Source organism: Apodemus sylvaticus, chromosome 17, assembly GCF_947179515.1.
Source record: "Apodemus sylvaticus chromosome 17, mApoSyl1.1, whole genome shotgun sequence".
In the NCBI taxonomy this organism is placed as follows: domain Eukaryota; kingdom Metazoa; phylum Chordata; class Mammalia; order Rodentia; family Muridae; genus Apodemus; species Apodemus sylvaticus.
In genome coordinates this window covers 5,457,161-5,469,179 of record NC_067488.1, presented here as the reverse complement: position 1 = coordinate 5,469,179, position 12,019 = coordinate 5,457,161, and the positions used below count along the sequence as shown (strand labels likewise).

General features: G+C 44.8%; 1 protein-coding gene across 3 annotated transcripts in view; it reads left to right on the top strand.

Annotated features, from left to right (window-relative positions):
* Positions 1-12,019, top strand: part of Ncald (neurocalcin delta) — a 445,096-nt gene that overhangs the window by 229,681 nt on the left and 203,396 nt on the right. For 2 of the 3 annotated variants that reach the window (XM_052160541.1, XM_052160539.1), the window contains one exon: positions 3,813-3,886. The gene's annotated coding sequence lies outside the window, so the exon portion shown is untranslated. Of the gene's footprint in view, positions 1-3,742; positions 3,887-12,019 lie in introns of those variants that run through there. The other variant, XM_052160540.1, reaches the window with a different exon arrangement.

Sequence of the window (12,019 nt, the reverse complement as noted above, 5' to 3'; positions counted from 1 at the left end):
GGTCAGTGTGTCACAGTCAGTGTGTCAAGGTCAGTGTGTCAAGGTCAGTGTGTCAAAGTCAGTGTGTCACAGTCAGTGTGTCAAGGTCAGTGTGTCACAGTCAGTGTGTCACAGTGTGTCACAGTCAGTGTGTCAAAGTCAGTGTATCAAGGTCAGTGTGTCAAGGTCAGTGTGTCAAGGTCAGTTTGTCAAAGTAATTTGTGGAAGAAATATTCCTTCAATCAAGTAGCGCTGGGGTAACTGGGTATCTATAGGTTAGAAACAGATTCTGGGTTCGTGAGATAGTACAATGAGTAAAGATGTGTCATAGTTAGGGTTTCTATTTCCGTGAAGAGACACCATGACCACAGCAACTCTTAAAAGCAAAATCATTTGATTGAACTGGCTTACAGACTGAGAGGTTCGGTCCGTTTTCACCACGGCAGGAAGCATGGTGGCATCCAGACAGCCGTGGTCCTTGAGAAGGAGCTGAAAGTTCTACATCTTGATCCACAGGCAGCAGAAAAAGCCTGAGAGGCACTGTGTCTGACTTGAGCTCCTGAGACCTTGAAGCCTCCTCCACTCTAACAAAACCACAGTTATTCTAACAAGGCCACTCCCGATGGACCTGTGGGAGCCATTTTATCCAAACCACAGCAAGATGGTTGCCACCAAGGCTGGTGACCTGAGCTGATGGACCCATGTGCTGAAAGGAGAGAACCAACTCTCCTAAGCTGTCCTCTGACTTATGTGCTGTTTCAAACACATGCATGTGTGTGCATGAACACACACACACACACACACACACACACAGTATGAGAGTAGATATGCAAAGGACAAGAGGGGCTTGCATGCAAAGCCTTCTTTATAATGGTGCCGGAACCATAGCCCTTAATGGTATTTGACTGGGTGTTAAGTTTCATGGAGGTCACACATTAGCCAGACCACAGCACTGGACCATGCCAGTAGAAGCTCAGAGGGTATATGGGCTCCACTCCACAGGATGCAATTGATCCTGTGCTACTATGGGTTTATATCCACCTGGACATTTAATTTGCATTTTCAACGACACATTCAATTGCTCAGTTTTCATCTGCCTGTTCACCGTGCCTGCCTTCCTCCTCTGAGCCTGCCTTCCTCCTCTGAGCCTGCCTGCCTGTTTCCTCCATGGTGTGCCCATGAGACCTATTGCTAGCCTTATTATTACCTTGTTTCTATGACCCATTCAGAGCAGTTCTTTAGACAATTTGAATACTGGTTTGGCCTGTCTTTACTTTTCTGACTTTGAGAATATTGCATTTCTTCAAGGGGTGGTGTGGAGAGAGGCCATACGCCTGTCACACTGCACACAGTGGAGGTCGGAGGACAGTTCTCTGGAGCTGATTCCCTCCCCACCACCACATAGGACCTAGGGATCAAGGCCAGGCCCCCAGGCTTGGTGGCCAATGACTTTATCTGCTGAGACATTTCACAGACCCCTCCCCTCTTAACATTTTTTTTGTCATACCTTACTATTATAGTTACAAATATGTCCGTCTTTCTTTTTATAGTTAACCCTTATATACCTTGAAGATTCCTTTTCTATTTGAGGTCAGAAAATGTTATTTTTTTAAATCTCCCTCTAAATGTTTAAACCTTTTTGCTTTTCATAACTAAATCCTTAATCCCCCTGGAACCAATCTTTGGGTACGGTTTCTTCTTGGCTTGGTAAGTTTTTTCAGCTGTCATGAGAGCACTGATATCTTTTAATAGCCCAGTGAAGGAGGAAATCAAGAGAAAAACCTCCTCTGCAACAAGATTTAGGAAGAGGGTTTGCTCTCCCTCAGACACCCTGCAGAGGAAGTGTGTTGAAATGAGACAGGTGCCCCTCGCTTCAGCAAAGGCAACTTGCTTTGGCAACTAGAATGCCTGAGCATCACATATTAAAAAAGAAAAGAAAAGAAGAAAGAATGAAAGGTGGGAAACGAACACTCCGCCACTGTTTGAACCAAGCCATTTAAATAGCCTTCCTGGCTGGGGAAGAAGGCAGGCCTTCGTTATGTTTGGGATTTTAAAGCTAGGGTCTCAGGTAGCTATGTAGATAATCTTCTAGATCGTCAAGTGCTGGGATTTCAAGTCTGCATTGCCAGCCTGGCTTAGCAAATTTGAGAAAGGATCCACATGTCCCTACCACAGTAAGGCTCAACAGAGGAAGCACCCCTGGGAAAGGTCCCTTTGTGTGGCATTCAGAGGACAGGCTGTGTGGGCAGTGCCTAGGATCTGAACTATCACTGGCGGAGGTCAGGAGACCTGACTTGAGTCTTAATTTCTCACTATCTCTCAAGGTGTTAGTGAACTTTTCTTGGCTCGGGTTTTTTTTTTTTTTCTGTGTCCTAAAAGAGCCCTTCTAGATGACTTAAGCAGACGTACTCACTTAGTCTCAGATGGCGACCCAGGCCAGGCAGGCCAGGCCAGTGTGGCAGCTCCTTTTGGTTTAGGTCTTACCCTGTGTGGCTTTTGTCAAGTAACCTCCACTCAAAGAACCCCTGTCCATAGGTCCAGAAGCCACGCTGGCTCCCTCGTCCCTCCTCCTCAGCTGAGAGCTCCAGCTTTGAGCAACATTAGGGTTCCGGAGGGAGAGAGGCAGACTGAACACCGGGGAAGCAGCCTGTGACATCTGTCGTGGTCTGCTTCCAGCCGTGATGTGGGCCCCCTCTGGCAGACTTGTCTGGATGACAAATGAAAGACAGAAAGTAGGGAAATTCACACACTGTAGAAAATGTTTCATAACCGACATGGAGTTCTGAGTCATTCCCTCAGAGAGAACCCTGTGCTGATAGAGAATTCTGGAGAAACAGGGCCTGGGAAGCAGTCCTTGTCCAGCCTTGTTCCTTCTGGTCTCAGTAGCTGGCAGTCCCAGGGCTAGCCCAGTGCGTTTGTGGCCATGCTTAGATGGTATTCTTCCCCTCTTATTGAGCCTTATTGTGGTAGAAATATTTGGATTCTTTTTCATAATCCCCTTCTCCTCCTCAAAGAGCTCCAAACACCTCCCGTGTCATTTTTGTGAAAGTTAACTCTAGCCTCACCTCTTGGGCTAGCCTGGATTAGTTTACATCATTCCGTTAGACGTCACAAAACAGGGACTTACAGATCCAGCCTTGAGTGCTGCTGGGATATTTCTTTGGACGAAGGTTGAAATCCTTTTTTGGGTGACTGAAATATGGCCCGAGAACCTGCAGAGAACCCTGTGGCAGGAGAGCCACAGACCATCAAAGAGGAGGCGAATCTCTGCTCCCCTAAACCAGCCTGGCTCCTGGCGTACTTTAGTTGCTTCTTCTTCCAGCTGAATGCAGCAAAATGTTTCCTTGCATTGATTTTTATAGGGTGAATTTATGTTGTACTCTTCATTGCCAATACGTGATTCCCAAATGACAATTCCTATAATTATTTCTGTATTTTGACAATATATTATTCTTTCTCTCTTTAACCACCTCCATGTGTGTGTGTGTGTGTGTGTGTGCACCAATACATAAACAAGTTTATTTTGAAGTTGGTAGTCCTTGGCTATAGCTGAGTTTACATGCCCCTTAACACTGCATTGTCTGTGTAGCATCTGTCCAAAACAACTGAGACCATGAAACACTGTTCTTAGAGAGGACTGTGCCTATGACACTCACCCCTGAGTACTTTAAGTCAACTTTGGGAGGGGCTGAGTTTCGGTGCTTCGCATAGATGTGTTTCCTGCTTCCTGTTTGCAAAGACAACTCCAGAGACATAAAAGTTACCTAAACGTTTGTGCTGCTGCCGAGTGTTCTGGTAACAGGGTGGCTGACTATGTACAATTTCAATTCCAGAGCCACAGCCCGCTGCTGAGAGGACCTGCCTGGACAGAGCATCTCTGGGGCCTGAGGTGCTGGGACTGCACACAGTGAGTTCTTTCCCAAGCTCTTGGGAAGCCTGAATCTTAGACTGTGTAACCTCTGATTTAAAACACGAAGATGTTTATGCTGCTTAGATGGCTGGGTCTTCAGGTTTGTGTTTGGTAAACAGAGGGTACTGGCTTACGTCCATCCACGAAGCTTCGTCCTAGGGTGCCCATCGCCACAGTTACCATACCAAAGGCAAAGCTGGGTATTGGAATTTCCAGAGGAGAAAGGAAAAACATCTGTTCTCTTCTGTGGCACCTGATTAGATGGGAACCTCATTTAAGTGTCACATTTAAGAAAACAAAGCAAGTAGAAAAACAAAATAAGAGACTTGGCAGTGAAGTAGGAGACTCGGTACTGCTTCCTAGAGGAAGCCCAAGGGCGTCCATCCCTCTGAACCTCCCGACTCTGTTTACTTGTAATGGGAAATTGAATTGATGGTGCTGCGGATGCTGGGATTTGTTTTCGATTCCAAATAATTTTGAGACTTTCTTTCAGTACAGCAAGAGTCGCACTGCAATAGTGAGCTTCCTGCTGAGGCAGGGGCATTGCCACTCATTGGTTATGTAGCAAACTGTCTTTTCAGGAAAGGTACTCTCCGGGTATGTGGGTCTCCTGGAAAATGTTCAGAACAAGCTCATGGGCCCAGACGAGAACCAGCAAGGAAATATGACATAGGTGTTGGTGTATGTGTGTGTGTGTGTGTATGCTGGAGTCAAAACATCACTATTAATCTCATGTGTTCTTGGCCAAATAGTAAGGGCAAGATGATTATATATATGTATGTATATATACATACATATATATGATCAATAATTATATATATATATATATATATATATATATAAAGTTGGCCTTACAAGGAAGAATACCAATTTGAAAGTTATATGTAAGGCGGACTTCTTTCCCCTCTTCAGTGTCTCTGATTTAAGCAGTAGCTTAGTCACACAGCTTGTCTGCCTTTTCTGGGTGAATGGAGAAAGTCAAAGTAAAATTCTCTGTTCCAAATCTGGCAGGCCAGTCTTTTCAAGGAAACCAGCAGGACAGTGCTGAATTGCCAGAAGTTGTGTTCAGATCTAATGACTTTCTCCCTGCTGGCACGGGAGCTATTGTGTTTCTCCTGGAGGCTGAAACAAAACTGTGCATTTAAGTCCATTAAATACAGGCAGCTGGAGGCGGTCTCTCTTCTTGTGACAAGTGAACTGCTGATGGATGTCGTAGCACTAGACATGGCAGTCTTTCTGACATCAATCGAAACCATCATAGAAAATGTGTGCAGCCTGAAGACAACAGACAACGTGTGAGACCCAACAACAGGAGCCCCACTCTTTAAATGTGGGGGCATAGAGAAGGGTCACACTATTGGCTTCTAAGGTTTCGTCCTTGTTATTGGTGATAGGGTCTCACTATGTAGCCCCGAGCTAGCTACATAGGACCAGGGTTATGCCTGCCTAGGCACTGGCTTATTCTTGGCCCTGTGTGAGCATCCTCAACCCCCCTTGCGTCTGAAGTCTCAGAAGACTCTTGAGAGTGGATCTCTTCTAAAGGGACCTAAAATGTTCAGCTTCCTCTTCGGTTGGTGTGGGGAGGTCCCAGAAGTTCCCATGTGTAGCATCTGCCATGCCCAAGGAAGACTAGGTAGGTGCGAGATTGACAGACAAGCTCTCAGGGAGTGAAGGAGCCATTTTTGGATGGACAGCTCTTGGCGAGATAGAGCAGGGGGCAAGCTAAGGGAAAAAGTGGCTCTTCAGTACAGATGTAGACCTATTAATTGTTTTTCTTTTTCCGAAAGAATAGTAAATTAGCAAATCCTCCCATATTTTGTGGGGTTTAGAGAATTTTGTGCAGGAAATCCAGACATGAAGAAGAATTGCCTTGTGGCAGATCTTGACAACAGAAAGTAGGGAGGCTATGTATAATGACTGTACATGATACAGAGAGAGGGTCTAAATTGGAGGTCTCTATTGGGTCATTGGGGAGCCCCGTGGAGGTACAGAAGATCGTAGTCAGAGGGGAGGAAGGACCCCAGGAGAACTTACCAGCCCACCAACTCAGCTCAGCAGGGCTCGCATGGGCTCACTGGAGCAGCAAGCACTGGAGCGGCATGAGTGTGCATCAGGTCTTCGGCACATACGCTACAGCAGTCAGCTCCGTGGGTGTGCGGGACGCCTTCCAGTGGGGGCGGTCGTATCTCTGACTCTTTTCCTCCCGTTGGGTTACCTTGTCCAGCCTTGATGGAAGGGATTTCACCTTGTCTTGTGTCTTGTTTTGTTCTGTTTGGCTGTTGTCTCTTGGAAGCCAGCTCTTTCCTGAAGCAGAAATGGAGAGCGAGTGGACCTGGGGGAGAAGGGAGGTGGGAGTAGAGCTCAGAGGAGTGGAGGGAGGGAAGCTCCGGCCAGGAGGCATTGTCTGAGAGAAGACTCTATTTCCAATAAAAAGAAAAGGAGAAGAAATGACTTTGGAGTGAAGTCCATCCCTTCTCGGCCTTTTGGCTAAGATCACATGCAGAGTGAAGTCCATGGGCGGACTCCATCTTGTGCTTAGTGCTAACATTTTAGCTCTTCTATGTGAGGACTGCTGCTTCTGGAGTCCCAAGAATTGCAGCTTTCCCCCAAGTCTTCCCAGATGACCAGCTTCTCCACTACAGAGTGTTACGAAGAGTTACATCTTTTTCTGCAGTGGGTTTCTTTCCTTTCCTCTATTTTCATGAATGACCATTTCCCTCAGGAAGGAAAATCTTAGGGACGCATTGTATTTTGCACAGTAAATCACCAGTGAGTTTAAGGTGTACTCTCAAATAACAGCTCTTAGCCCGAGGACTCACCACATATTATTTTCAATGTCCCATAAATGCTCCTGTGTCACAAAACACCTATTTTCCAACAGATGACCCATCATTCTGGAATAATTATGGAAAAAGATTGTCTTTGAGAAAGATCACGCAGGTGCGAAGTATTCAGAAGACAATTCAAGTTCAAGCCCAGATAGAGACTAATGCTGACCAGTCATATAATTGAGTCTAGGTCAGCCATTTTCTACCCATCATGCATTAGTCCCAGAACAACTAATACAGTCAATTTAAAAAAAAAAAATTGCCTTTTTATCAGGACATATAAGAAGCATAGAAGAAGGGCAGCTAGTTTCCTTACAAGCTTATAACAAGAACCCCTGGTGTTGTGGGGAGACGGGAACATGGCCTTGAAGCACATAAAGGCTCATTTCAGTGATGAATGAGTGTTGGCTCAGCACCCTCTAACTTGAAACCTTGAGAAGAGTAAGTGATATAGTAGCACCCATTTGATAGCAGTGCTTGTTCCTAGACGCATGTTTTATTTATTCATTCATCAAGAACTGGTTGAGCCATCACTATGTGTCAGTCACTGTGCCTGCTGCTGGGGACCAGGAAGGTATGATTTCTGCCTACCACTCAGCAAGGTGGGGCCATCCTTTGGCCCCTGGATCGCTCCCAAAAGAGCCATGAAATGGAGACAGTTCCCGTGCCGTTGAACTAGTGACTGGTGGTAGCACTTATATCGGGTAGTTTGAAATCGAGAAAGTCAACTCACTGCCGATGGTGTAGCCCTCCATCTCTCCTGGATTGCCAGAAGCCACGAGGCAAGCAGCTTCTGCCAGTACACACTCCTGCCACAGTCGACTGTCTCACCTTGGGCCTAAATGACCTCAGCTGACACCTCTGAAACTATGAAACTATAAAAAAAAAATAAATAAATAAAATAAAATAAACCAACCCTTTTTCTTTAGTCTGTTGATCAATCTCAGGTATTTGTCACAAGGATACAAAGCCAATGTGGATATCTTGGCAGGAGGGAGGTAACCAAATAATCACAGAGGAGTATTCCGTAAATGTGTTGAATGTTGCAGTGGTGGGTGGGGAGCAGGGGTAGAGAACTGTGAGCCTATAAACATGATCTCACACCTAGCTTCCCTGGGGTGAGAGGGAGGGTGCTCTGAAGAGAGAGTTCTGAAGGAGTTGGCTAAGACTTGAGATAGAAGGACCGAGGAACTGCAAAACTTTAAAGAACGTAGGCCACGGCCAGCGCTACTGGAAAGCAAGAGACCACAATGCAAAGAGTCGATCAGTGTAAAGAGAATGAATGAGTATAAAAACATGAATAGTCAGTCTGTAATAAGGAACATTCTGTTATTTCCTCTCCTGGATGTGGGAATAAAGGAGCTCACAGTTCCTTGTTGTGATGTGTGTTGAAACACAATTCCTTGTGTTGGAAAGTGTCTGACAATTCTGTCTGTTATAAGAATTCGTTTCCCTATTCATTCACTTATCCAGCCAAAAAACATGAGACAAAAAAACCATGCTAGCGTAGACATTATATTCTGGCGGAATGGGTAGACAATAAACCAATACACATCGTATGTTTAAGTTCGGTGGCAAATTTTTATTTATGAATATGTGGTCGAAGTGGTAAAGATAGAGTTTAAATATATAGAGTGTTGCACCGAAGTATGTGACTCCTCTGTTAAGTAAACTGAGGGTGCGTCTCAGCCTTCAGGAAATGATGCCCCAGATGGACGCTCACAGCAGTCAAGTCCACTGGACGCTGCAGAGAACTTCCGGAGAGACAAGTATAAGAGGTGAGATTTGAACTAACTTACTCTTCATCCTGAGGACAGAATGCAGCCAGTGTTCTCTTCTGCTCTGACCCTTCTCTCTGGGGTGGGGGCAGAATAAGGGGACAGTCTCTACAGGGAAACAACCCACCCATGTGGCCTGAGAAAGCACAGAGAGGCAGAGCATTTCAGCCTCTTCTGTTTCTTTGTTTATGGACAGACTAGAACTTATCAGACATGTAACGTAGTTCCTAGACCTCCAGGCGAGGCTTGGGTCTCAAAGTCAGCAGACACATTCAGGGAAAATCATTTCATCCCCACATTCCCTGAAGCTGTTATTTGACGGTGTACCTTAAAATTCACTGTGGCTCATCGCTGGGAGAGCAGTGTATCCCTGGAGCTCTGTCTGAATGAGCCCCAATTCTGGTGACACACAGGAACTTAAATAAGGCACATTTAATAGGACCAATTCTCATGTCGTAGGCTTGCAGTGGGCCTATCTTCTCTGGAGATCTGCTTAAAGAGTACCTCATGACAGTTGACCCTGTTGACATAGATCTGTAATCCCATCTATCCAGAAGGCTGAGGCAGGAGGGTTGCAAGTTCAAGGCTTGCTTGGCCTACAGAAAAGAAATTCTCATGGCAGTGCTTGGATACAGGCATAGCAATAGGTTGGAGTTAAGCTAGGACACCTATAGGGCTCACTGCCAAGTGTGGGAGAGGAGAGCCAGGTTTGATCTAAGGGGTTCGTACCATCAAAGGGAGGCAGAATAACAAAGTGCTTGAATCAGGGAGATCAAACTTTTAGACTTTCAGAGCGTAGGGACCAACATGGCTAGCTCAGTAGTTAGTGGTCAGTGTCTTAACGTGGGCTGCTACAGGAAAACACCATAAATGCAGTGGGTTGCAAACAACAGAAGTTTATATCTTACAGTTATGAAGGCTGGGCAGTCTCCAGGTAAGGCATTAGCAGATTCTGTGTCCAGGGAGAAGCCATCTATAGTTCAGAGACTGTGCCTTTGCTAATTTTCTCATGGGATAAGTGGGAGGTGGTGTGAATGAGTGTGTATAGCTAAGGGGGTGATGGTGTATAGTATGGTATGTGCTGTGGTGTGTGTGTGTTTCTCTGTGGGTGTGATATATGGAGTGTGGTATGTATGTATGTGTATATGTATATATGTGTGTGTGTGTGTGTGTTTTGTAGGGTGTGTGGTGTTTGTGTGTGTGGTGTGTGTATGTATGTGTGGTGTGTGTATGTATGTGTGGAGTATGTGTATGGGTGTGTGGGGGTGTATAGTGTATGTGTGTGTGGCATGTGGTATGTGTATGTATATATGTGTGTATGTATGGTGTGTGGTATATATGTGTGTGTGTGGTGTGGTATGTGTGGTGGGTGGTAGGTGTGTGTGTATTATGTATCATGTGTGATGTATGTATGTGCGTGTTGTATGTATATATGTGTGTTGTATGTATATGTGTGTGTGATATATGTGGTGTGTGTGTGTGTACCCTTTTTTTTGGAAACGAGGTCTCTCACTGACCTGGAACTTACCAAGTTGGCCAGACTGATAGACAAACCAATAAATCCCAGGGATCTTCCTGTCTCTACCTCTTTAGTATTAGGATTGCATGTGTGTACCATCACATGTTATGAGGAACACACATTTAAACTCAGATCTTCATGCTTCATACCAAATGTACCGACTAAGCCATCTCCACAGTCCAAGTGTATGTGCGTGTTTGTGATCTCTTATGAACACTACATCTCACTGATGAAGACTATGCCTTTAAAATCTAATCGTTTTCCACAAATCTCATCACCATGGAGCTAAGGTTTCAACACATGAATGTGACCATTTTGAATCAGTTTCATAGTTCTGTTGCAGGACCTGTCCTGGGCATGTAGGCGCTAAACAGCATTTCAGGGGCAGTAGAATATGACCTCGGTCATGACAGCTCTCTCTAGCATTGTCAAATGTCCCCTGGGAGGCACAACATACCCTCAGCAGAGTGCAACTGCATTGCAGTCATCATCAGGGGCTCACCGATGAGTTTGAGCTTTGTGTCACAGCTACATGGCAAATGTGCCATTCAACAATGCAATATATTTACAGTCCTGTAATGCTTACAGTACAATCAAAAAGAATGTAATGAAACTAGAATTAGAAGACCAAATAATTGGGGATTTACTCACCCAGCTAGTGAAATCTTAACACAGTAATGTACCATTCAGGGGGTCATGTGTGTACTTGAGAGTATTATTTTATTTGCAACCATCTTAGGGTTTTAACATCAGAATTTAGAACTTATGTATGGTTCAATTATCTTTTACAAGGTACACTTTTGAGAATTTCAGTGCCATAGAAGTTTCTGACTCCAGTGCTCACACGAGTAGCCTTTGGGTACATGTGCACACATATTTAATGAGGTGAATTCTGGTTCTATAGGAAGCTAGAAACGGGCTATAGGGCTGGGGAAGCCTCTCTTGGGTCTTCTGGTGACAACACTTGGCATCTTCTTGTGAGTTATTGTAATGCTGTGTTGATTTAACCTTCCCTTAATATCTTATGGTTTAATCAAAACTTCTGAAAATGGAAACATTGTGTTCTCTCTGTCACCGTAAAGCTAAGAACTGGCATTTCAAAATCACTTTAATCATATGTGACTAGACCTCCCAGAGAGGTATTTCGCCATGCCATTGAGTACGTGGAAGGCTTCATAATGCATATGTTTAAACAGATATATGACTAATATATAACTCCATAAAGAAAATTATTTCTTAAAATTTCTTTTTTCCATGTGATTCACATGAAGCTAGAACTATTTGTAAAATAGTCTTCTGTATTGCTCTCAAGGTCAGGGTTAAGGATCTCTCTCCTAGAAGGTTTTACTTTTTAATATTTTTAAGATTTATTTACTTTATGTGCATGAGTGCTCTATGTGCATGTATACCTACATGTCACCTACATGTCATATACATGTCACATACATGTCAGAAGAGAGCACCAGAACTCATTATAGATGATTGTGAGCTACCATATGGTTGTCGGGAATTGAACTCAGGACCTCTGGAAGAGCAGCTGGTGTACTTAACCACTGAGTCATCTCTCCAGTCCCTTCTAGAAGGTTTTAAGTGCTCTGGGCTGGTGTTCTCAAATGCTCTATGGGAAGGCTATATCTTTCTGACCAGGACAGCTCTTAGGTCCTCCTGAAAACCAACAAGCAATGTCAATAGAAGTCGAAACATTGGATACTGTTGGTGACAGGAGTCCACATGATCACACCTCGGATATCAGCAATGTCTGACTGCTATCACAGCTTCCATGGGGAGTGGTGATGTGCTTGTCTTCCTGTAGTCTGATGAGGCTGGTCCACAAGCCATGTTTGAAATGGCACTGCCCTGGGCAGATCCGTGGGCTGTTCCTTTGTGTCATCATGGCTCCAGTTCCTGGCCTCACCTAAAGCATTAGAAGCACATTGGCCACACGCTGAACTGATGATTGTGTAGCTAGCAGCGCCTGCCTCAAGAATCACAGATCAAGTTTTGA